General features: G+C 47.1%; 1 protein-coding gene across 4 annotated transcripts in view; it reads right to left on the bottom strand.

Moving 5' to 3' along the window:
• Window positions 1-22,572, bottom strand: part of Zfp532 (zinc finger protein 532) — a 109,214-nt gene that overhangs the window by 72,526 nt on the left and 14,116 nt on the right. Inside the window, exon 1 of one of the 4 annotated variants that reach the window (NM_001361052.1) lies at window positions 10,139-10,235. The exons of the other annotated variants lie outside the window; for them this stretch is intronic. The gene's annotated coding sequence lies outside the window, so the exon portion shown is untranslated. Of the gene's footprint in view, window positions 1-10,138; window positions 10,236-22,572 lie in introns of those variants that run through there. 4 annotated transcript variants of the gene reach the window in all.

Raw genomic sequence — 22,572 nt, 5'->3', positions numbered from 1 at the left:
ACACCTGCATTCTGTCTGTCCTTCCCTTCAACCTGAACAGCACACCTGCATTCTGTCTGTCCTTCCCTTCTCCCCCTCCCCCTCCAACTTCTCTTTACTTGAAGATTTTCAGGGATAACCACATGGCATGTCTTCAACCAAAAGAAGAAAGATATGACACTTTTCACTCCAACCAATCTCTTGCTTCTATCTGACTTCAGCCCCGACAGTTAATCTTCTCTCCATCCCCAATACCAACTCAGTGCGGCCGACCATCTGCTTCTCCCACTACCTGGGGAAGTGCATGGTGCCAGCTGCCCAGGCACTGTGCTCTCTTCCTTAGGCACAATGTTGCTGACTTAAACCTAACAGTCATAATCTTCAAATTGCTTCCGGAAGCATACAGCAGGGCTGCTCACTGAAGCTGTTAGCTCACCAAGGCCTTGGGAAGCAGGCACACGCCCATTCCAAGCCCTTCCCCGCCCATGTTAATTCCCTCACAAACAAGCTCCACATACAAGCCCCACCCCACCCATTCTTCAGCAACAGCAAAGAAAATACCTTCCACAGAAGCAAAGGCCCATACAAACAGCCCCGCCCCCAGGGGTCACCAATGCAGGGCCCACTTTCTAAGGGGCTCTCCCCTCCTCCACTGGTGCTGTGGCCCAAATGGAAACACAGGCAAAGGCAGTTCCTGTGCCTTTTCTAGCTGCTGGGTGACACTCCGGGGACAGGAAGGCTACATCCTTTCTATCTTCTTTATTAACTCATCCTGCCTTGGAATAAAGGGTGTTTCTAATCTTTCCCTTTCCGGACTCTACCCCAGTCTTTCTACTGTTTCTACTCAAATAAGTCATCAAGCAAGAACCCTCCCCAGACACTTCCTGCCTCTAGTCAAATGTCAGAGGGAGTCTGTCCCTTTGTGCTTGGTCTTGCTGGTCAGTCCTCCAGTGAACCTTGCCCCTTCTCTATCACCAAACCAGCTGGCAAAGAGCTCCCAGCCTTACCTGACAACTTGGGACTTGTCCCCTTGTCTACTGTGTCCCTGTCATGCTGCCTCTATGGCTCAACTTCCACACAGGTAAATCCCACAACTTCCCAGCCCTTGGCAATGCACTCTCCAGAAAAGAGAGTGTAAGAGAATTTAGAGAAGGAGGGAAGGACAAAATTGTTTAATATCACAAATACAATAATGAAACTGACGTCTATACATCTGTCAGAACCCAAACAACTATATAGTATACCCTGCAAATTTAAAAAAAAGAAAAAAAAAAAAAACAGGACTGAGACTGAGTAGGAGCGGGCATGACACACTCATTTAATCCCAGCACAAGGGAGGCAAAGGCAAGTGGATCTCTGTGAGTTGGAGGCCAGCAGAGTTGCAGGACAGCCAGAGCTATACAGAAAAACCCTGTCTCCAAAACAAGGAAGAAAAAAAAGAAAGGGGGGGGGGGAGAGAAAGAGAGAGAAAGAAAGAAAAGAGAGACAAAGAAAGAGTGAGCAGGAGGGGACAACTAACCAGATCAAAAGTGAATTCCATGATCACAGTAGTGATCTAAGTCACTTGGAAATCCAAATCCTGGCTATACACCATGAGGCTGAAAGAGCCCAGCATAGGTGCTGTCCTCTGGTTGGTGGAAAATTAGTGAAATCTGACTAAAGACTAAAGTATAGCTGGCAGGACTATACAATGGCATTCATTCTTCTGCTGTTACTAGGTGTATTATAATTAATACAATACACTTTACGGAAAATTGAGTAAACAGTACAATAGAAACTCTGTTTTTTACAACTTTTCTGTATGTAAAAAGTATTTAACCATTAAATAGTGAAAAACAAAATCCCAGCTTGCAAGGATCTGAAGCAGGACTGCAAACCCAAGGCCAGCCTGGTCTACAAAGCAAGACCCTATCTCAAACGGGAGCCCCCAAGCTGTGTGATCTGGCTGCACTACACACTATGAGCAGCTGCTGACCAGGGTGGCCTCCTAACACCTCCCTGAGCACCTACCTGGGTTCAGCAGCAGACTTTACATCACTGTGACAGAGACAGAAAAGATTTACTTCTGCACAGTGTTTCAGCCCACGATGGTGGCCTCCATTCATTACGGGTCTTTATGGAAGCAGAGTGGAAGGGGCTACTGGGCTACTTACCTGGTGGAGTCTGGGCAGCAGAGAGGAGAGAGGCTGCACTGAAGGACCCTCTTGCCTTCCTCTTCTCATTACACCTCTGATTCCCAGCACAAGATGCTGCTGCCCCTACTCAGGATGGACAACAACCCCTTGCTAGGCCTCTGGAAATTCTCCCAAAGACACAGCCAGAGGATCCTCGTCACTTCTCTGCCCCAGTCACAGCAACCATCAGAACAGCATCACAATTTGCTTCTTGACCGGTATGAGCAAATACATTCTATCACAGAACATAATTTCTACATCCTAAACTGTAAACTCGAAATCTGAAATGCTCTCAACCCCAAACCTCTTGAGCATCATACATACACTGAAAGGTTTTCTGGATCTCTACGATTCGGGGCTGTTTTGTTTGAGACAGGGCTTCCTCTGTGTAGCCCTGGCTGTGCTGGAACTCGCTCAGTATGCCCTCCTCTCCCCCAAATACTGGGATTAAAGGCGTGTACCTCCACTGCCCTGAACAATTTGGGGATTTTAAGACTAGACTGCAAGTGTTGGAGGATTCGTCTCCACGTAGTAATAGAGACGTCAGGATGTGTTGAAGGATTCGCCCAGGCTGGATGGCTAGAGGTACTATTTAAAGGTGATGGAACCCCCAGGAGGAGGGACTAGCTGGAGAACTAGGTCATTGAGGTATGTCACTGAGGACACTGATAGCCTCTCTCCCAAACCCCAAGCCTCCTGCCATGAGGCCCTTCCTCATCCAAGACCCAAAGTAATACGGCCATGGACATAAAAACCTCTTTAACCAGGGGCCAAAGTAAGCCCCATTCCTATTAAGTCAAGTCTCTCATGTATTTCATCACAGCGAAGCTAGCAAACCTGGGTGTTCAAACAAGCACAGTTCACGTGAGTATCACAGAACCCACGGGGTTTCAGGGTCTAAAACACGTCTGATGCCAAATATCTGAGATAGGGATACTCAATTTACAACACAGAGCTACTGCAAACAAGCGTCTCACAGTTTAGAAAAGGGCTGGGGGTAGAGCAGCCCCTAGCATTGGGGGTCGGGTGGGGCTAGTGTAACCTCCAATGCCACTGGAAAAGCTTGAATAATAGATACAGTGTGTGTACGCGCATGCTCACATTCCCACTCCCTGTTCCCGTCTGTGTTATTACTGCCCCTGATCTTTCTGGCTGCTTACAGCCTTTCTGTAGACTACCACCTTCAAGTAAGGCCTTCCTCTTGTAGCCTCACACCACTGCCAGGGCCTGCTTAGCTTTCCCTCACTTCCCGGAAGCTTCCTCTTCTCCCACTGAAGGGCCTGTCCAGTGTCTTGGCCACCTCTCCTTGTTCAGAGGCGACCTCAGCAACCTGCACCATCACAGCGGTCACAGTCACACAGGCGCTCACACCTTTCCGTGGCTGGCCCTAGTTCTACCGGAGAGCCATCCTGCCCACTGCCAGTTTGACATTACACTACGCTCTCTCACTCACATCAGCAGCTCTGTGGACCCAAAACCTGGGCCTCCCTCATGCCCTACTTGTGCTTCACCAGAGACATTTGCCACCTTTGGGACAGCAGTGAGCCCTCGGGCAGGCTCTCAGGAGCGACATACATGGCTCTGCTTCTGCGGGACATTGAGGTTTTCACAAGGGCACTGAGATCTACAGAGCAATGCTCAATTTTTCTGAGTCCATCAGCTTCAACTCAGAGCCTCTATTATGCCCCTGAGCATTATAAATCTCCCTGCAAGGACTGCACTATCAGACCCTTAAGTACAAATGCAAAAATGCTACAGAAATGTCCGCTGCCATCAGCACATGCTGGTTATTTTCAGTGCACATTGAACCCCGACTAACAAACACTGATTTGCTAATGCCAAAGGCCACAAAGGATGCCTTAAATTTCAATTTCTGTATTATTATTTGTTTAAGCGTGGGCTGGCGAGATGGCTCAGTGGGCAAAGCGCTGCAAGCCTGAGGGCCTGAGCCCATTGCCCAGCCCTTACCCACATGGTGGGAGAGAGAGAGAGACCCAAACCCTGCAGACTATCCTCAGGCCTCGGCCCCAGGGTGCCCGCACAGAAGCGCTGAGTTTGAAAGCCAGTGGAATTCTTCCAGAAGCTCCCTCTTTGCATTGGCTTCCTCGCTACAGGGAGCAAGGGTGAGGAGGCCTTTCCTGTGCGCTCACTGTGTGGCTCAACAAAGCTCCCCGGGTCTATACCGTCATTTACATCAGAACAGATGCCCGGAATCTATGGACAAACCCTGGGATGGGGATTGAACACTGAATGCTGCAGCTACTAAGACAGCAGGCTGGGGTAGGCAAAGTATCCTTCCAGTGCGATACCATCCCAGGACCCTCTTGCTCCTGGACTTCCTCACCGACAGTTTTTAAAACATATTTTTTTAAGGCTTTTGGGTAAGCTGGACATGGTAGCTCACACTGTAACCCCAGAACTAAGGAGGCTGAGGCAGAGTGAAAGCTCAAAGCTAACCTGGGCCTCAGAGCAAGACTCTGTCCCTAATAAGTAAATAAACAAACAGCGAGGGGGCTAAAAAGGACAGCTCAGAGGTTACAAGTAGGCCGCTCTGACGTGGCAGCTACAAACTGTCTGAAACTCCAGTTTCAGAGGATCCAGCCTCTGACTTACACAGGCACCAGGCACAGACATGGTGCACAAATACACACAGACAAACATCCATACACATCAAGTAAAAGCAAGCAACAGGAGTAACAGTGTACCTTTTAAAAAGGGATGGAGACTAAGGGTCTTTGATGGAATCTGTGATGACCAAACACATACAAAAAAGACAGGAAACATAAAACTCAAACAATAAGGACCAATGGTCAGATGCTCCAAAAGGCTGCTCCTCTTTTTATCCATCCCACGGCCACAGAAAGACCCAAGGCTGCATTCTAGACCATGATGTGATGCCCGGTCAGATATCTATCTGGCTTTAGCAAAAGAAGGAAGGAGGCTGCAGAGACATGTCTTCATATGGGGAGACAGGAACTGAGGGCCAGGAGAGCATCCATGGGAGTCTTGGCACAGACCAGAGAGCAAGGCTGGAACACAAAGGGCCAGGCTGCCAAGCAAACCAGGGAAGCGAATAAAGACACTGAGAGTAGGCACTGCAGAGCTCCAATCTCTGCAGCCCCTAAACCATGCTAAGTCACAAATTTACAGAGCTGTAGCCCTTCCAAACACACAAACAACCCTCAAGCTGCAGCAACGGGCACCCATGTGGTACAGAGACATATATGAGGGCAAAATACATTTTAAAAGGTACTTACTCCAACTACCACCTCCCAAATACAAAAAACCCCACTGGGGACTTGGACCACACTGGATGACAAAGCAATAGTGGACTGCAGCCCATGAATGCAGTAAGGAGCCTTGAGTCCACAGGATGTAAATGACTGAAGAAGTAAAATGAGAGATGTAAAAAGGGAACAAGACAGGTTGAAAGGTCGAAAGGTCAAAAGGTCGAAAGGACAAAGGGCACAAGGAGCAAGCCTGGCAGCTGACTTGTGTGGGACTCCTTGATCCCCACAGTGGAAGAGAGCTGACTCCTAAGCTGTTCTCTGTAGTCTCCGACCGCACCCCAGTACACACCATGCTCACAAACAATAATCGTTTCTTTAAGTGAACTTAGCTTCTGTGCAGAGCAACAAACCTGTGAAACAAGCCTAGCTTCCATACTTAGGACACTAAAAAGTAAAAACAAAACAGCAGGCGTAGCGGCGCATACCTTTAATACTGAAGTCCGGAGGCAGAGGCATCATAGCTATGAGTTCAAGGCCAGCCTGGTCTACAAACCAAGTTCCAGGCCAGCCAGGGCTACCCAGTGAGACCCTGTCTCAAAGACAAGACAAAACAAAACAAAAAACTAAACAAAAAAAATCCATAATTAATGAAACCCATTTATGGAGAATTTTTAAATAACTTTCTTCCAAAGAGCCCAGTATAGAACTGAGGCTTAGAGGTGGGGGTGGAATTTACAGTGGAAACATCTGTCAACACTACCTTGCAAGGTGACCGAGGTCAACATTAAATAGGACAAGTCATGGTCACAAGTGTGCCCACAGTGTGCACATCATCTCCCAGAAGCACAGTCTAGCTTAAGCATCAGAAATGCCAACAAGGGACATTCACAAAATCCCTGACCATTCCTCAAAACTGTCAAGGTCATCAAAACTGGCCAAGCTGGAAGAAGTCAAAGCCCGGAGACTTGAGATTGGATGGCTCTGGGAACACAAAGGACGTGAGGTTAAAACGAAGGAATCCAGAGAAAGCATGCGCTTCGGTTAACTCTTGAGCAATATGGATGCTATAAAGACTTCGGACCCAGAATGCTAGGTAGAGGAAAGTTAAATCATGACATTCTAGCCCAAGAAAGGTAGGCAAAGGCCTTGGAAATAAGCAGTCACATTTAATGCTGGCATCGCTGTGCTATGTGTGTCTGTACTGCAATGGGGAGGGACATGTGGATTGAGAGGTCACAGCAGCCGCAGCTAAAAACACAGTGAGTTCAAGGTCAGCTGATACAACATGAGGACCTTGCCTCAAAAGATTTAAGGAAGCCAGGTATGGTGGTATAGGGCTTTAATCCCAGCACTTCAGAAGGAAGGGGCAGGGTGATCTCTGTGAGTCTGAGGCTATGCAGGTCTCTATAGCAAGTTCCAGGACAACCGGAGCTACACAGAGTCCCTGACTTTAAAAAAATAAAAAAAAATAAAAAAATTTTAAAAAGCGAAAGGCCCCAGACTGGAGAGATGGCTGTGGATATGAAGTCTGGCTGCTCTCTCTCCCAGGGCGCCTAGGATTTCATTCCCAACACCCACATTTAAAGGTGTTGACTAGTGTGTGAGCTAACTCTCGGCAGGTGTTACTGAAGTATATTCTAGGTGCTGAAGAACACGGCAATAAAAACGGAGTCCTGAGCAGGTGAGTCTCGGATGAGATCTGGGAAAAGGTCAGGCAGCAGCTGCTCTCACAGGACTGAGGACAAGCTTCATGACAGACGGACGGACGGACGGAAGGACAGAAGGACAGCCAGAGCTCAGGGAGGCTGCAGAGGTGAAGGATGCAGAGTCCTTCATCTCCCAGATACAAACCCCAAGGCCTCAGAGTCAACAGAGGAAACGAAACCATGGAAGAAGTGACAGGGCTCAGAGCTGGGCTGGATGGCACTGAGTAGCCTGAGCAGCCCATTCCTACACCTAAGCAGAGAGAAGACAAGAGGACATCCTTAGGTCACCAATGCCAAGAGGTTCTACAAGATAATAACCATTCATTTCCTCTACGAAAGCCAAAGCCACAGCAGATCCTAGAAAACAGCTCTGGTGAGACAGTAGGTTCTCTGGGTAAGAGGGCCCAGCTCCTGGGGAACCAGAGCAGCCCCCCACCCCATTCCCTAAGGCAGCCCCTATCTGTAGGTGTAGCTCCCAGCAGGTTTTCAGATCCCTGAGGCTCATCAACAGGAGGGAGGGAGCCTCTAGGGAGCCTTAGAAGGAAATACATGAAAAGCAAAAGGTAGGAAGAACAAGAGGACAGATTCTCCACAACATCAATCAATACCACACACAGCAGTACGGGGGTGAGGGGGTGAGGGGGGCCATGAAGGAAACAATAACTCATAACCAAATAAAAGACAAAATGGTGGGGGGGTCCTTCAGAGAAACAAGGATCTCTCTCAGAGTAAAACAGACTCAGTGGTTTGAATGAAATGGCCTCCATAAGCGCTGGCACGTGAATCCTTGAGTCCCTAGCTGGTGGCACTGTTTGGGAAGGTTTAGGGTGTGTGGCCTGGTTGGAAGAAACGGAAGCTCCAAGAGCTTAAAGGACTCATCGCTTTGAGTTCTTTCTCTCTGCTCCCTGTTTGAATCCTTAGCTCTCAGCTTCCAGCCCCAGCCTGCCTGCTAAAATGCTTCCCCACTGTGAAGGTGATAGACTCTTATCTTCTGGAGCTATAAGCCCAAAATAAACCCTTCCTTTTATAAGCTGCCTTGGTCATGATGTTTTACCACAGCAATGGCAACGTAAATAACACTGACAAAAACAGACATAAAAATCAACAGATTAATTCAGCTAACCTCACTTAGGGAATCCCAGAGAATACAAAGTACAGCCCAAGGAGCCACCTGAAAAGATCACCATGGGGCCACCAGAGAAAAGGCTGGAGGCCCAGCAACATGACCATGTCAGACACAGTCTTCATAGTAAGTGTGTCCCGTCAGTCATCTGGGTGTCTTGCACTCCTTATCTGCCCAATCTGACAGCCCAGAAAACACATGGCACAAATCTTACCTTGAGTCTCATTATGTAGCCCTGGCTGACCTAGAGCTCAGTATGTAGACCAGGCTTGCCCGGACTCACAGAGATCTATGTCTCTGCCTCCCAAGTGCTACAATTAAAGGCATGTGCCACCACACCCAGCTTTGTTTAGTTTTAGAAATTAGTTCAGTAAATGCCAGGTGAAGGGAGGCCTGTGTACACAGACCACGGCCTCTGTCCTGAACTACCAGAGGAAAAAATGGGCATCAAGGACCACAAGTGGTGGCACACGCCTACTGTGGTCTTGGCACCTGGGAGGCAGAAATGCAGTCGGGTCCAGGAAGGCCCAGTTTACACAGCAAGTTCCAGACCAGGCAGGGAGGACTACAGAGTAAAATCTGTCTGGAAAGAAAGACGGCATGGAAGGAATTTTTTTTTTTCAAGAGAGAAAAAGGGAAGAAGACAGCCATGCAGGCCTGCTCTGCAGGTCAGGAAGCCCAGCTAACCGAGCTTCTGAACTTGCTTCTGTGGAGATGACAGCTGGCAGTGGAGTGCAAGGTGTGGAAAACACACAAAAGCTGCCCTTGATGAGACTCTAGCTCCAGGCTCCCTGGAAGGCTGGTTCTGCTCAGAGCCCACTGGTCTCTGGGTCCTGTCACAGTCCTGCTGGTCCCTCAGTCAGTCCAGCTCCTAGGAATCCAGGCAAGCTGTCCAAGCCTAAGGCCACCAGTGATCAGACACCAGCATGGACGGAGCTGCCTGGGAAGGAGACCCCAGTCCCTGGGTGGACACCAGGCCCAGCCAAACAGAGCCTGATTTAAACCTTTTAAATATTTAAGCATATGGTATATACCTTTTAAATATTTAAGTGTCTGTTTTAAATATTTAATTACAGCGTTTAAATATTTAGCCATCTGGTCCCCCTTTGTGCTCTTGCCCCAGGTGATAAGAAGACCAGGCCTGCAGGGAGACTTCTGTTATCCACCGCAGTTTCTATGATTCTCACTTAGTGCACCAGGGCGGGAAGAGAAAGAAGGTCTCTTATTAGGACACGCACGGCCACTAAGAGACAGCAGATGTGTGAGGACCCGAGTCCAGACTTATCACATGGACATAAAAATCAAGTTTAAACAGAAGTATACACGTCAATAACAAAAGATCAGACAAAAAAAAAAAATTCAAATTAACTACCATGATGAATGGAGCGTCATTCATTTTTTAATATCTACAAGAACATTATTCCTAACCCCCCCAAAAAAGTATTGAAAACAATACCTAACAGGCTTAAATTCATATGTAAAAACCACTGCTGTTCAGCCGTTCATCCAAAATTCTTGTTTTTCCCAGGCATTAATGTAAATCTAGCCTGTGAGTAATTCGTCCCATAATCCTCTGAGCACCTGAGTCAGCGATGATGTCTTGGAGCTCTCACAAGGAAGTAAACAGAGTCTGCTGTCAGACACTGTTAAGTACCCGACACCTCAGAAATAGAGATTTTAGGCTGCAACATTAAATTTCATCAATATGTGAGAAAGATTATTAGACATATTTACCCTCTCAACCTCAAAGCACTTAAACCCATTAAACTGGGTAACAGCGAGTTTTGTTAATAAAGGGGAGGTGATGAGAAGGGAGAAAGCTACAAAGATCTAAGTGTTTTTAGATTATTTCCAACCTACAAAAACCTGCTAGCTTAAAAATGATTTAATTCAGGCTCAGGACAGGAACGCTCTGCTGTAACTTACCAAATCTAAAGCCCGAATAATGAGATGTTAATAAGGCTCTCCTTTTAGACCAAGCCCAAATCAAAGGGAAAATCCACCCTGGAGAAATTTTTGTGAATCTGCTCAAGCCCTGAGGGGAAAAACAGAAAGGAAAGAGAAAAAGGGCTTACAACCTAAGCCTTGATCCCAGAACAAAGGCCAGCCGGCATCCTTTCAGGCCTGCACCTGGCCAGGCAGCGGAGCACCGGGGTCTCTTCCCCAGACTTCTGCCTTTCATCACCATCATCTGATCAGCGTGTCAGCCTGCCCACCTGTCCAGAGCCTGTGACACACCACCTTTCTGCCTGACTGAAGGGGACTTGGCTCAGGTCCTGTCAACTGACTAATACTGCTATAAAGCATGCATTGCTCTTGGTTACCTTTAAAAGAACTCTAGGTGGTCTACAGTGAAATCAGTGAGGAACAGAAGGCAGGCCCGGGAAAGAGTGTGTAAAGCTATATCCCATATTGGATCAAATGGCGCGGGTGGGTGGACAGGAAGGTGAGTGGATACAGTTCATACCACAACCCTATTTCCTTCCCTACTTTCTGATTCCAGATCAGGTGGTCGTCCTGTGCTTTTGGGGTTACAGGAACAAGGAACACCCAAAGAGAAAGAGGCTGGGGAAAGAAGAAGGGAGAGTCGTGGTCTGTTTACTTCAGTTTGTCAATGTGACAAAAAAAAAAAAAAGGTTACTGTGAGTAACTTGTATCATGATACTGACCTATATTCTTACAAACGGTTAAATATAATGAATATTAAGTATATTTGACTACATTTTTTTTTAATCGGGCTGGGGCTTTATTTCAGCAATACAGCACTTGTCAACTTCCTAATGGCTCTGGGTTCCATCCTCAGCATAGCAAAAATTTAAAAATAAATAAACAAAAAAGGCTTCTGCCATGCAGACTGGCACACTCCTCAGTACTCAGGAGGCAGAGAGAGAGGTGGGTGCTCTAAGTCTGAGGCCAGCATGGTCTACATAGTAAGTTCCAAGCAGGCAGAGCTACACAGTAAAATAAGATAAGATAAAAAAGAAAAAGTAAACATGCAGAGCTAGAGACACAGCTTAGTGGCATCTCATTTGCCTAACAAGAGGAAGGAACTGGGCTCCATCTACCACAGCACAAAAGAATAAAGAAAAGGGCATCTGCCTAGAAGGGCCTTGCTTTGCTACCATGGTGATACAAACTTGCACAGGGAAGGCTGAGGCAGGAAGATTGAAAGCTCAAACCCAGTTATACTCCATGGCGAAACCCTATGCCAAAAAACCCATGCAAAGCCCAGCACTGACACAGGAAACAGGAGAGGGAGGAGGAGGCCACGCTACACAGAATTAAAACTGAAGGCTCTAAGGGCTGGGGACATGGACTCACCACAGAGCGCTTACCTGGGAAGCATGCAGCCTGCTTTTTTTTTCTTTGTGGTGCTGGGGAATCAAAAAAAAGACTTTAGAAATACATGCTGATGTCTAGCCCCAGGCTAAAATACCAGCAGCATGGACGTTCTGACTACGAATAAGCAGGCACAGACGGCTCCATAAGAAAGCAGGCTGAGCAAGCCACGAGGAGAAAGCCAGTAAGCAGCACCCCTCCATGGCCTCTGCATCAGCTCCTGCCTCCAAGTTCCTGCCCTGCCTGAGTTCTATCCTGTCTTCTTTCAGTGATGAGCAGCTATGTGGAAGCATAAGTCAAATAACCCTTTCCTCCCCAGCTTGCTTCTGGCCATGGTGCTTCACCACAGCAACAATGACTTAAAAAGAAATGGGGAATACCACCTTCCAGAAATAGGCATGTTAGTTTGAAGCCAAGTGCAGTGTGGCAGAGGCAGCTGGGTCTCTACGAGAAGACCTGGCTACTGCTCAGAGGTGGGACCCCAATACCTTCTGTGACTCATGCCATGCAGACAGAGAAGGAAGGCTGGAGTAATGTCCTTGACCTTTCACGTGCATGTCTTTCTCTGACCCTGAGTTTTATAACATGGAAAACACCACAAGCTCCTGGATTCAAGGGGTTACCAAAACCTTGGTATATATGTCTGTTCCTAAAATGCCCCAAGTGAGATTCAACACGGCTGAATTGGGAAAACAAAACAAAACAACAGCCAGTAGGCCTATTCTGTCCATAAAAAAATGATCTGAAAACACACAAGGAGTTAGCTTCCAGTGCAAAAGTAAGGGGAGATCAAAACTGCATCGGGAGTGGGCGCTGGGCATCTGCATGGGGAGGACGGCACACACACACCAGGCAAGCTGTACCCTGACACCAAGACCCAGCAAGGGAAGGCTGGCTGGAGCAGCAAGAAGGTGCACATCGCTCACTAGTTAAACTCCTGGACAGAGGAACTGTTTCCGATTCCGATGGCAAGATGTAAACCACATCTGTCTACTTCTGTGCATGAGGGTCAGACAGGAATGGTGAACACCTGTAGTCCTCACGAAGCCACAGGGCAGCCAGGCCTACACAGTAAGCCTGTGGCAAGGAGGCCAGAACAGACGCTGGGGACAGACACTTCACGGCGCTCTCTTCCTCCACGACTGGAGTCTTAAAGGGTCCCTGTATCCCACTCCCAAAAACTCCAAACACAATCAACCCAACCAACATTTCCTTGGTGTTCCTGGAGGAATCACCCAAGAGATTTATGGTTAGGTAAAAGCAGGCGCCACTCTCCCATGGAATCCCAGCTATCTCCGGTTTATGCCACCAACAGCTCGAGGCAAACTTTCGAAGATAACACAAAATATCAAGGCAACCACCTCAGAGGTAGCAAGTTGGGTCTTCAAGCAAGGTCAATTTGTTAAGTAATGAGCACTGGAGCCCAAAGCTGGATGCAGGGTTCCAATTTCCTTATTTCCAAACCTAATCATGAACTTAGTAACAGAGAAACAGTTACTGGTGTCTGAAGCAGCTCCCAGAATCTTCTTCTCCCCCTGAGAAGCACAAATCAGTGCTGGGCTGGCAAGCTGCATGACTTGCAGATTTTGACGCGCACACTCCTTCCGAGGACGTGCATGCACGGGCACTACAGAAACCACAAGCCACACATCATCTCATCTGCTTGTGGCTGGACCCAAATCCCTCGTCTTCATTCTACTGCAGCTCAGGCAATCCTGCGCCTCACCCATGAGCACAGCTGTCCTGTGGCCACTCTCCTGTGTCCCAGCCTCCCAGCTCAGCCTCAAGGGCTGATTTAGTTACGTTCACACTACCTTACATCTCAGCAAGGTGTCACAGGCACAGTCTGCACCAGCATGCTTCTGCCACACCATGCATGTTCTTCCACGTCCATACAAAGGCTGCAGTTATCCAAAAGCACTTATCAAAGTGATGCTGAGACTTTTCAAAGGGACATTAATGATAATACAAGGAGCCCAAGAAACCTCTCCTGAGAATTCTTTCACAAATAAGAACATGGCAAGAAAAGAAAAAAGAAAAAGAAAAAAAAAAAAACCCTTTGGCAAGCAATACTGAGTTTCACACACTGGCTTTAAAATCCAGATTCAGGGCTGTCCAGATGTTGAGAGATAAGAACACTGACTGCTCTTCCGAAGGTCCTGAGTTCAAATGCCAGCAACCACGTGGTGGCTCACAACCACCTGTAATGAGATCTGACACCCTTTTCTGTTGAGTCTTTAGACAGCTACAGTGTATTTATGTATAATAATAAATAAATCATTGGGCCAGAGTAAGCAGAGTTGACCGGAGCCAGTAGGGTTGACTAGAGCAAACAGAGATCCTAAAAATTCAATTCCCAACAACCACATGAAGGCTCACAACCATCTGTACAGCTACAGTGTACTCAAATACATAAAATAAAATAATCTTTTAAATCCAGGTTCATATTTCTTTCTTTCTTTCTTTCTTTTTTTTTTTTTTTCCGAGACAGGGTTTCTCTGTATATCCCTGGCTATCCTGGAACTCACTTTGTAGACCAGGCTGTCCTCAAACTCAGAAATCCACCTACCTCCGCCTCCCAAGTGCCGGGATTAAAGGCGTGCGCCACCACGCCCAGCTCAGGTTCATATTTCTAACTCACATGATAAAATGAAAGATTAGAAAAATGAATACATTAAAATAATTTGCTCACCCTTAAATCAAGACCTTTAGGACTAAGAAAGTAGCCCAATGGCAGGGCATTTGCCTAGCATGCATGAGGCTCTGAGTTTACAGCCCAACACCAAATAAACAAACAAACAAATCACAGCATGTCTGCCTACCATGTCTCAGGCACACCTGAGGAAAGCCATCCCAAGGGGCCGGATAATCTGTAAGTCAGTGAAGAGGGTGGCCTGTGGGAAGGAGAGCCTGACAGTTCTGTACTGTCTCTATCCTCGAGGATCTTAGCCAGAGGGAAATGTCCTAGAGTAAATAATGAACTACTTCCAAGTCAAGAAAAGCTTGACCGGAAAACTGGGCTTCAGCGGCAGCAGAAAAGTGGAGGGGAATGGCAGCTAGCTTTCTACGATACCAAACAGAGCCCAACAGAGCCCAAACAGTGTCCAAACAGCCCAACACAGTAATCCTAATTAAAGGAAAATCCTTAAGACACTTACAAAAACAGACCATGAAACATCTTTCGGACTGTCCTAGAACTCACTCTGGAGCTCAGGCTAGCGTCAAACTCACAGAGATAGACCTGCCTCTGCCTGCTGATTGCTGAGATTAAAGTTATGCACCGCCATGCCCAGCTTGAAACATCTTTTTAACCTTGGTTGTAAAACATGGTCCATTTTATCTGATGATTCTTCAAAGTTCATAAGCACAGAAGTTCTAGGTCCCCTTTAAAGGGAAAGGAGGGGCCCGAGAGGAAGAGGAGGAAAAGACAAGTTGGAGAGGGCAGGGGCTCGCGGGGTGCCTCAGGAGGTACAGGCATTCGGACCCGAGTTCAAATCCTCAAGGCTCCTGGGGAAGGTCCCATGTGGTCATTCTCAGGCCTGTAGCCCTGGCGCTATGGAGGGCAGGGCAGATGTGGCTTATAGCTGCTAGATGAGCTGCTCATTCAGTGAGAGAGCCGGGCCGGCCCCAACCCCACTGCACGGAAAGGAGAACAGCAGAGCAGGGTCCAGGCTCAGGGATGTGCTTGGCACACGGAAGACCAGATGCCACACGCACACACAATTTTTTTAAATCTAGTGGCTGACTGGGAAAGCAGCTGGTCTCCTTCCCTACCTTAGATCTTTTCTTTAAAAAAGATTGATTGATTGATTGATTGATTGACTGATTGATTGATTGATTTAGTGTATGTGAGTACACTGTAGCCGTCTTCAGACACACAAGAAGAGGGCATCAGATCTCATTACAGATGGTTGTGAGTCATCATGTGGTTGCTGGAAATTGAACTCAGGACCTCTGGAAGAGCAGTCAGTGCTCTTAATCGCCAAGCCATCTTTCCAGCAGCACCCCCCTACCTTGCTTGTATATTAAATTTCTCAAAATCAGAACTGGAGACCTAGAAACCTGCTGATATGAAAGTCAAAGCCAAGCAACTGGAAGGCACGAAGGGGTTAATAACCACCCTCTCTGCAAAAAGAGTCGGGAACAGGGTTTCATGGCAGATCAAATGGCAGATCAAAGGGTGAAAGTCCTTGCCACCGAGCATAATGACCTCAGCTCAATCTTTAAGGCCCATATGGTGTGACAAGAGAGAAAACTGTCCAATTGTCCTTTGGCCTCCATACACATGCAGTTTGGCATGTGTGGACCTACACACGTATATACAAATAGTAAATAGTAGAAGTTTACAACAGACTTCTAAAGAGCCGGGAATAAACTGGGTTCATAAACAGAGAAGCTGCCTTAGGCAGAAGAATAATGGCAAATGCTTGGATCGGCATGCACACTTAAGTTAGGCAGGCACAGATACTGCATTTAGGTAGCAGCCTGCCTCACGTCTAGAACAATCTGCCTTAAGGAAAATGCACAGGTCAACATAAACGCTGAGGCTATATCTCCATGAACCGGCCGGGTTGCGGTCCACTCTCCCTGTGGCAGCCAAGGTTGAATTTACCTACCTCTACCCAGCGACCCTCACAACTTTCAAGTCAGACATGTAACCCACGAAACATGTCTATCCAACATGCTTGAAAAGACAGGAAAAATGAGGCAGGCAGGATAGGGTCCTCCATACACTGAGTAGGAGAAGGAAGCTCTCAGTCAAAATGGTTACTTTCACATAATGTTAAGAATCAGAAATTATGTCGTAGTGATCACTAAAGATGCATCCACCTGAGTATACTGATTTAATTTTTGCCTTGGATTTGTAGTCCCTCAAAGGCACAGACAGGCTTCCCCTAATGAGCCGATCTGTGGCTTCACCCTGACTCTGCCTACAGAGAATAGTCTGTGGCGGCTATGTGCTTGTTAGTCAGGCTGTGTGCTATTAGTCAATTTAGTTGATTTCTTTTGAAATATTACATTTTCAACATTTATATCACAGCATAATCCTGAAAACTCCTTTACAGAAAGACACAAAGTCCCATTCTTCCCATTGTCTGAAAGCAGAAGGGCAGAGCAGTCAGAGGCAATTAAAAGCCGAGCACTGACCCAACCAGAGGCTTTGAAGAAGGCCTTCCAAACCAGCTTCAAAGAAAGCTATTTGCATATTACTTCTACTTCCCACCGACCCCAGGGGAACCCTAGGATAAAGCTTCACAGAGACTTGGAGCCCCAGTCACTTCCTCAGGAAGTGGTACAACCACAGAGGCTCCCCCAGACAGGTCTCTAACACCAGAGCAGAGAGGCCTGGTAACCAGAGCTGCAATCCTGACCAATTCTGACCAATCCTGACCAGGCCAGCCCGAGCTGATGGCTGCAGGAGGTTGGCATAGCCCACGTAGAAGATGGCAGGTCTGACACACTGCAGTTTCCCTTCCCTTCGGAGCACAAGAGCGGCAGGGTCAGTCAGCATCTTGCTGACATCTTTTCTTTGACTGCTCCATTCCGAAATAGAACTGTGCTGACGTGCTGTGAGACAAAGGTTCTTGAACAGGCAATATCTACTCACTGAAGAAACGGTGTCCAAAAATACCTAGCCAGTGTTTTCCTGTAGGAAACAGTGAATTTAAAGGGCAAGATTACCCTCAGGTTAACACTTTACAGGGAAGAGTCAGCAAGAAAACTCAAATGCAGCATGCAGGGTTTCCAGCGTGAGGGTGAGGGGTGCGTGCCGGGGACAGCTCTGCAGTTGACTCTTCTGCTGATCCTCCTGAAGAAGGGAGAGGTGGTGGCATTTACAGCTGGGCCTGAAATCCAGCCACCAGCAGGTACAGAATCACAAGTGTGAGGCCAGCCTGGGCTAGTGAGTGAGTTCAAGGCCAACCTATACAACTTAATGAAACTCCTATCTTAAAAATTAAAGAGAGGGCTGGTGAGATGGCTCAGTGGGTTAGAGCACCCGACTGCTCTTCCGAAGGTCCAGAGTTCAAATCCCAGCAACCACATGGTGGCTCACAACCATCCGTAACAAGATCTGACTCCTTCTTCTGGAGTGTCTGAAGACAGCTACAGTGTACTTACATATAATAAATAAATAAATCTTTAAAAAAAAAAAAAAAATTAAAGAGAGAGAGGGAGAAGGGCAGAGAGAGGGAGGGAGGATATGCTGTGGAGATACAGGTAAGTGGCAGAGCCTTTCTTTTGTGATCCTACTACACACATGGCCCTAGGTTTGATCCCCAGTAGGTGGGGGTACCACTCGGGACAATAACTTATTAACATTAAACTACAACATGGAAGCAGAGTAGAATTCCCGGGCTCCTCACTAGCACACTGTGGTATATGATACGTAGCCCAGCTATGGGTACCAAGAACTGTGTTTTCCCAAGGCCCTTCGTCCTGCCTCCACGAACTACCTACCTTACCTGAAAGACCACATCTGCACTTAGCTGGCATAAGACAGTAAGAAGCGCACAAGGCAGGGCTTGCCCAGGCTCAGAGTTCATTAGCTAATTAAAGAAAGCCCTCAGGTAAAGAGATTACAACCGGGCAGTTTCTCCCCTGGCAGCTTCTAGAACCAATCAAATCCAGGAACGAAGGGAAAAAGAAATATTTTTTTCTTAGTTATGTCCAAAGGAAAATGGGCAGCAAGGGCCCTACCTGACACATCAGGATGACAAGCCACTGATCTGACCGTGTGGTACAAGGGCAGTGTTTAAATGGAGAGCATCTATAGAGAAATATTTGAGGAACAGAGTTACTTGTAACATAGAAAAACACTAAAAAAAATGTAAATCCCATCAGTTAAACAAGAAGAAAAATAAAAACATAAGAAGCTACATAAGTAAACTACAAATAACATTGACTTTTTTTTTCCTTATCTCTTCTCTTGCTTTGATTCTTTTTGAGAAAGGGTCCCATTATGCAGCTCTGGATGTCCCAGAATTCACTACGTAAACCAGGCGGGCGGGCCTGCCTCTGCCTCCCAAGTGCTGGCATTAAAGGGGGGGGGAGCCACAGCGCCCAGCAACCTTTAGAATATTAGCCACTTTATTTCAGTGGGGTTGAGAGTTAAACCAATCACATGCTCTACTGCTGAGCTTCATTTTAACCAGTTTTTGTTCAGTTTTTTGAGATATGATCTAACTAAGTAGCTCTGGCTAGCCTGGTACTCTCTATGTGAACCAGGATGACCTCAAACTCAAAGACTGGCCTGTCTCTGCTAGCATTAAAGGCATGCAACGCCACACCCAGCCCCACCTGAGCCATTTTAAGCATTTGGGTCTAAATGCTAAATTCCTTCACATTCCTTATAAAACAAACAAAAGAAAAAAAAAAAAAATGGGCCAGCTGTGGTAGCTTTCAGGTGTCAGGCAGGAGAACTGTCATGAGTTCAAGACCCAAATTCAAAACAAAACAGAGAGCTCATTCATATAAAAGGAACTGAACATCTCCAAATCTCTCACTACATAAAGGAAGCAGATGGGACTTCCCATCTCCTGCAGGCACGGCTTCTGCTGGATGCCTTGTACAGACTCTGTGTCCATGGACAGCACATCCTGCGTGTTCCTCCACGAGTCTGAGAACACTGAAAGGATCTAGGCTAGACCTGTTTCCATGAGCAAACCAGGAAAATTCGTTAAGACTGCGTGTACATGGGTGCTTGGGTGTACTGCTTGGGGGTGGGGGGGGTGCGTGTGCATGGGCACGCATGTGTGAGAGGTCCATGTCAAGTGTCTTCTTCAATCAATCAATCAATCAATCAATCACACTCTCCACCTGGTTTTTTGAGACAGAGTCTCACTGAACCTGGAGCTCACTCATGCAACTAGGCCGGCAGGCAGGCTGCTGAGGCCCAGCGACCCTTCCTGGCTGCCTCCCAGCACTGGGGCTTGCACGACAGGGCCACCTGGTAATTTCAGTCTCTAATGTGGATGACAGGGATCCACACTCAGGGCCTTAAGCTCATCAGCTGAACCATCTCCTAACCTTGAACCTCCCGCCCACCATCTTTCTGCCTCAGCTTCCCAAGTGCTAGTCACCAGGTCCGTTCAGACTCTCCTCAAGGGGGTTAGTCAAGTGGCTCCACACTCAAGTAATAAAACTTTCCCTACGTGTCTTCATACCAGATATGAACTGCGTTGAATTAATAAAACCTTTTTTTTTCTTCTTTTATGGTTTTCTGAGACAGGGTTTCTCTATGTAATAGTCCTGGTTGTCCTGTACTCGAGTTGTAGATCAGGCTGGCCTTGAACTCAAGAGATCAGCCTGCCTCTGCCTCCCGAGTGCAGGGATTAAAGGTGCCTCCATGACTAGCTTCAAATAAAGCCAATTTAGTGAGTTCCAGCATTTCATAACTAAGTAAAAAGTACCAACAGCGCACCCTGGTCAGGGGTTAGCACACCTTCCCTGGTCAGGAGGAGGCACACCAGACTCCAGATGTCTTCCTCTGGGTCTATAAATGCCATGCTTTTTAGTGGCTTCTCCACAGTTCTACTCTGAGGTAAAATATAGATTTCCTAAATTAGAAGTGATATTTTGAGTACAAAAATGAGAGCTTCAAAGTATCTCTTTGCCTGGTCACCTAAGCAGACCGGACCTCCCTTCCACATGTCTGCATCTAAGCCCCGGGCCTGCCAGGGAGCCTCTGATCCTCGGATGCTCCCGGACTGCTCACTGCTGTTTCTCCTCATCTGCTTTTCCAACTTAATTTTTAATTCTCAAATTTAAAATATTCACACACATTTTTGAGATTTCCAACATTAAAAAATATGAACAACAGGGCCAGTGAGACAAATCAGCTGGTTACAACCCAGGTATCTGCCATCACCAACCTGGGCTCGGGAACCACACAGGAAGGCCTAGTCCCCACAAACTGTCCTTTGGTCGCAACATTCACACGGTAGCACATGCACATAAAATAAAGACATGAAGATGTAATTTAAATTTCTGTTGTTATTGTCAACTATGGAAGAATCCTGAGGCTGAAGAGATAACTCAGTGGTTAAGAACATGTGCTGCGCCGGGCGTGGTGTCGAGCACCTTTAATCCCAGCACGTGGGAGGCAGAGGCAGGTGGATTTCTGAGTTCCAGGCCAGCCTGGTCTACAAAGTGATTTCCAGGACAGTCCAGGGCTACACAGAGAGACCCTGTCTTGAAAAACAAAACAAAACAAAACAAAACAAAACAAAACAAAAAAAGGACATGTGCTGCTCCTGCAGAGCACCAGGGTTTGGTTCCCAGCGCCTACAGAGCAGCTCGTAATCACCTGTAAATTCCAGTTCCTGGGGATCCAATGCCTACTTCCACGGGCTCCTGCATGCACACGGTACATATACATTCACTCAAGCACACACACATATATGTATGTATGTGTACATATACATACACGCACACGTTACATATACAAACATACACACACAGCACAAGAAGCTTGGTGTAGTAATGGCACACACCTGTAATCCCAGCATGAGAGGATGAAGCAAGAGGATCTGAGCCCCAGGCCAGTCAGTCTGAGTTACAAGCAAAACCCTGCCTGTGTGTGTTGGGGAAGAAGTGCTTGTACACACGTGTGTGGGTGCAAACCTGCCACTGTGCTGAGCCATCTCTCCAAACCCACTCACTTCCTTTAGTTAACCCTCAAATAACTCTTAAAAATGAGAATAAATGTTACTGGCTGCTCTTGCAGAAGCCTCAGGTTCAGTTCCCTGCACTGACCTAGCAGCTCCTAGCAGCTCACCACCACCTAGAACTTTAGGCCCAAGGAGCCTTGACACTCTCTGCGGCCTGTCTGCAGACCCACAACGCACTCAGATGCAGGCAAACAGCCACACTCATAAAATAAATCTAAATCTAAACAACAACAACCAAAGAAGCCAAGTAAGCATTCACTACAGAACCTAGAACACAGCCCTTTCTAAATGTGCGTCACGGCAATAGCAAAGCAGCTCACAGTGGCCAGGCTAGGGGACCGGAAATGAGGCAGAAGCATCAGGAGGAGTTCAAGGCTAGCCAGAGCTATGTAGTAATATCCTCACTGGAAAACAAAAAACAAGAGGTCACTGTTGGGGTTCTAACAGAGAGAGAGAGAGAGAGAGAGAGAGAGAGAGAGAGAGTCCTAGAACAAACTAAGCCACAATGGTCACACTCCCAACAGGCAATACCAAGGCAGATACCACCAGAATTCCCAGCAATCCACAGGGTGACAAAGATTGTCCTTAAGCCCCCTTAACAAATATTCACTTTGGCCCAGTCTTCTAAGAAGTAAAACGGAGGAAGAATTTTCCTACCCTCAATGACCTGAAACTGGAGCCCAGTGTAACCACAGACCCTATAGTTCCATTTGAAACTCAGCTGGGGCCAAGGATATCCTAACACTTAGGATTAGAGGAACATGTGTAACTCTGACCTGTCAATAAAACCAGCACAGTCCCATCACTACCACGCCAAGTGCCGAGCTCCCATCAGACATGACCTTACCAGATACTGTCAGCGCCTACACGCCAAGCAAACACATACAAAAATGACTATATGAGAAGGCCTGCAGCATGTGGCGGTTGATCTCAGCACACGAGAGGCAGACGGGTCTCTGAATTCAAGTCCAGCCAGAAGGAACCCTGTCCCAAAAAAGGGCGAGGGGCCCTTAAAATGTATACCGGCATGCCTGTGCAAGACCCTAAACATAGATTTAAAGATGTCCTCCAGTGAGTCACACAAATTCCCTATCTCCGCACCGCAAGGCAAAGGCACTACTTCCATGAGCCATGCATTTTGCATTTGTGGAGCAAATGTCACAATTAAACACTTCTTACCCAGTACTGTTATCATCATCAGTGATGTTACTATTATGTATTTACTGTTTATGTGGGGCATATACATGTGAAGGCAGGAGAAGAGCTGTGGGTGTCAGTCCCGTCCATCACTTGTGTCCCAGGGATTGAACTCTAATAGTCTGGTGACAAGTGCCTTTACCCTCTGGGCCA

This window comes from Mus musculus, chromosome 18, assembly GCF_000001635.26.
Source record: "Mus musculus strain C57BL/6J chromosome 18, GRCm38.p6 C57BL/6J".
NCBI classification, from domain to species: domain Eukaryota; kingdom Metazoa; phylum Chordata; class Mammalia; order Rodentia; family Muridae; genus Mus; species Mus musculus.
This window is presented reverse-complemented; position numbering and strand designations above follow the sequence as displayed.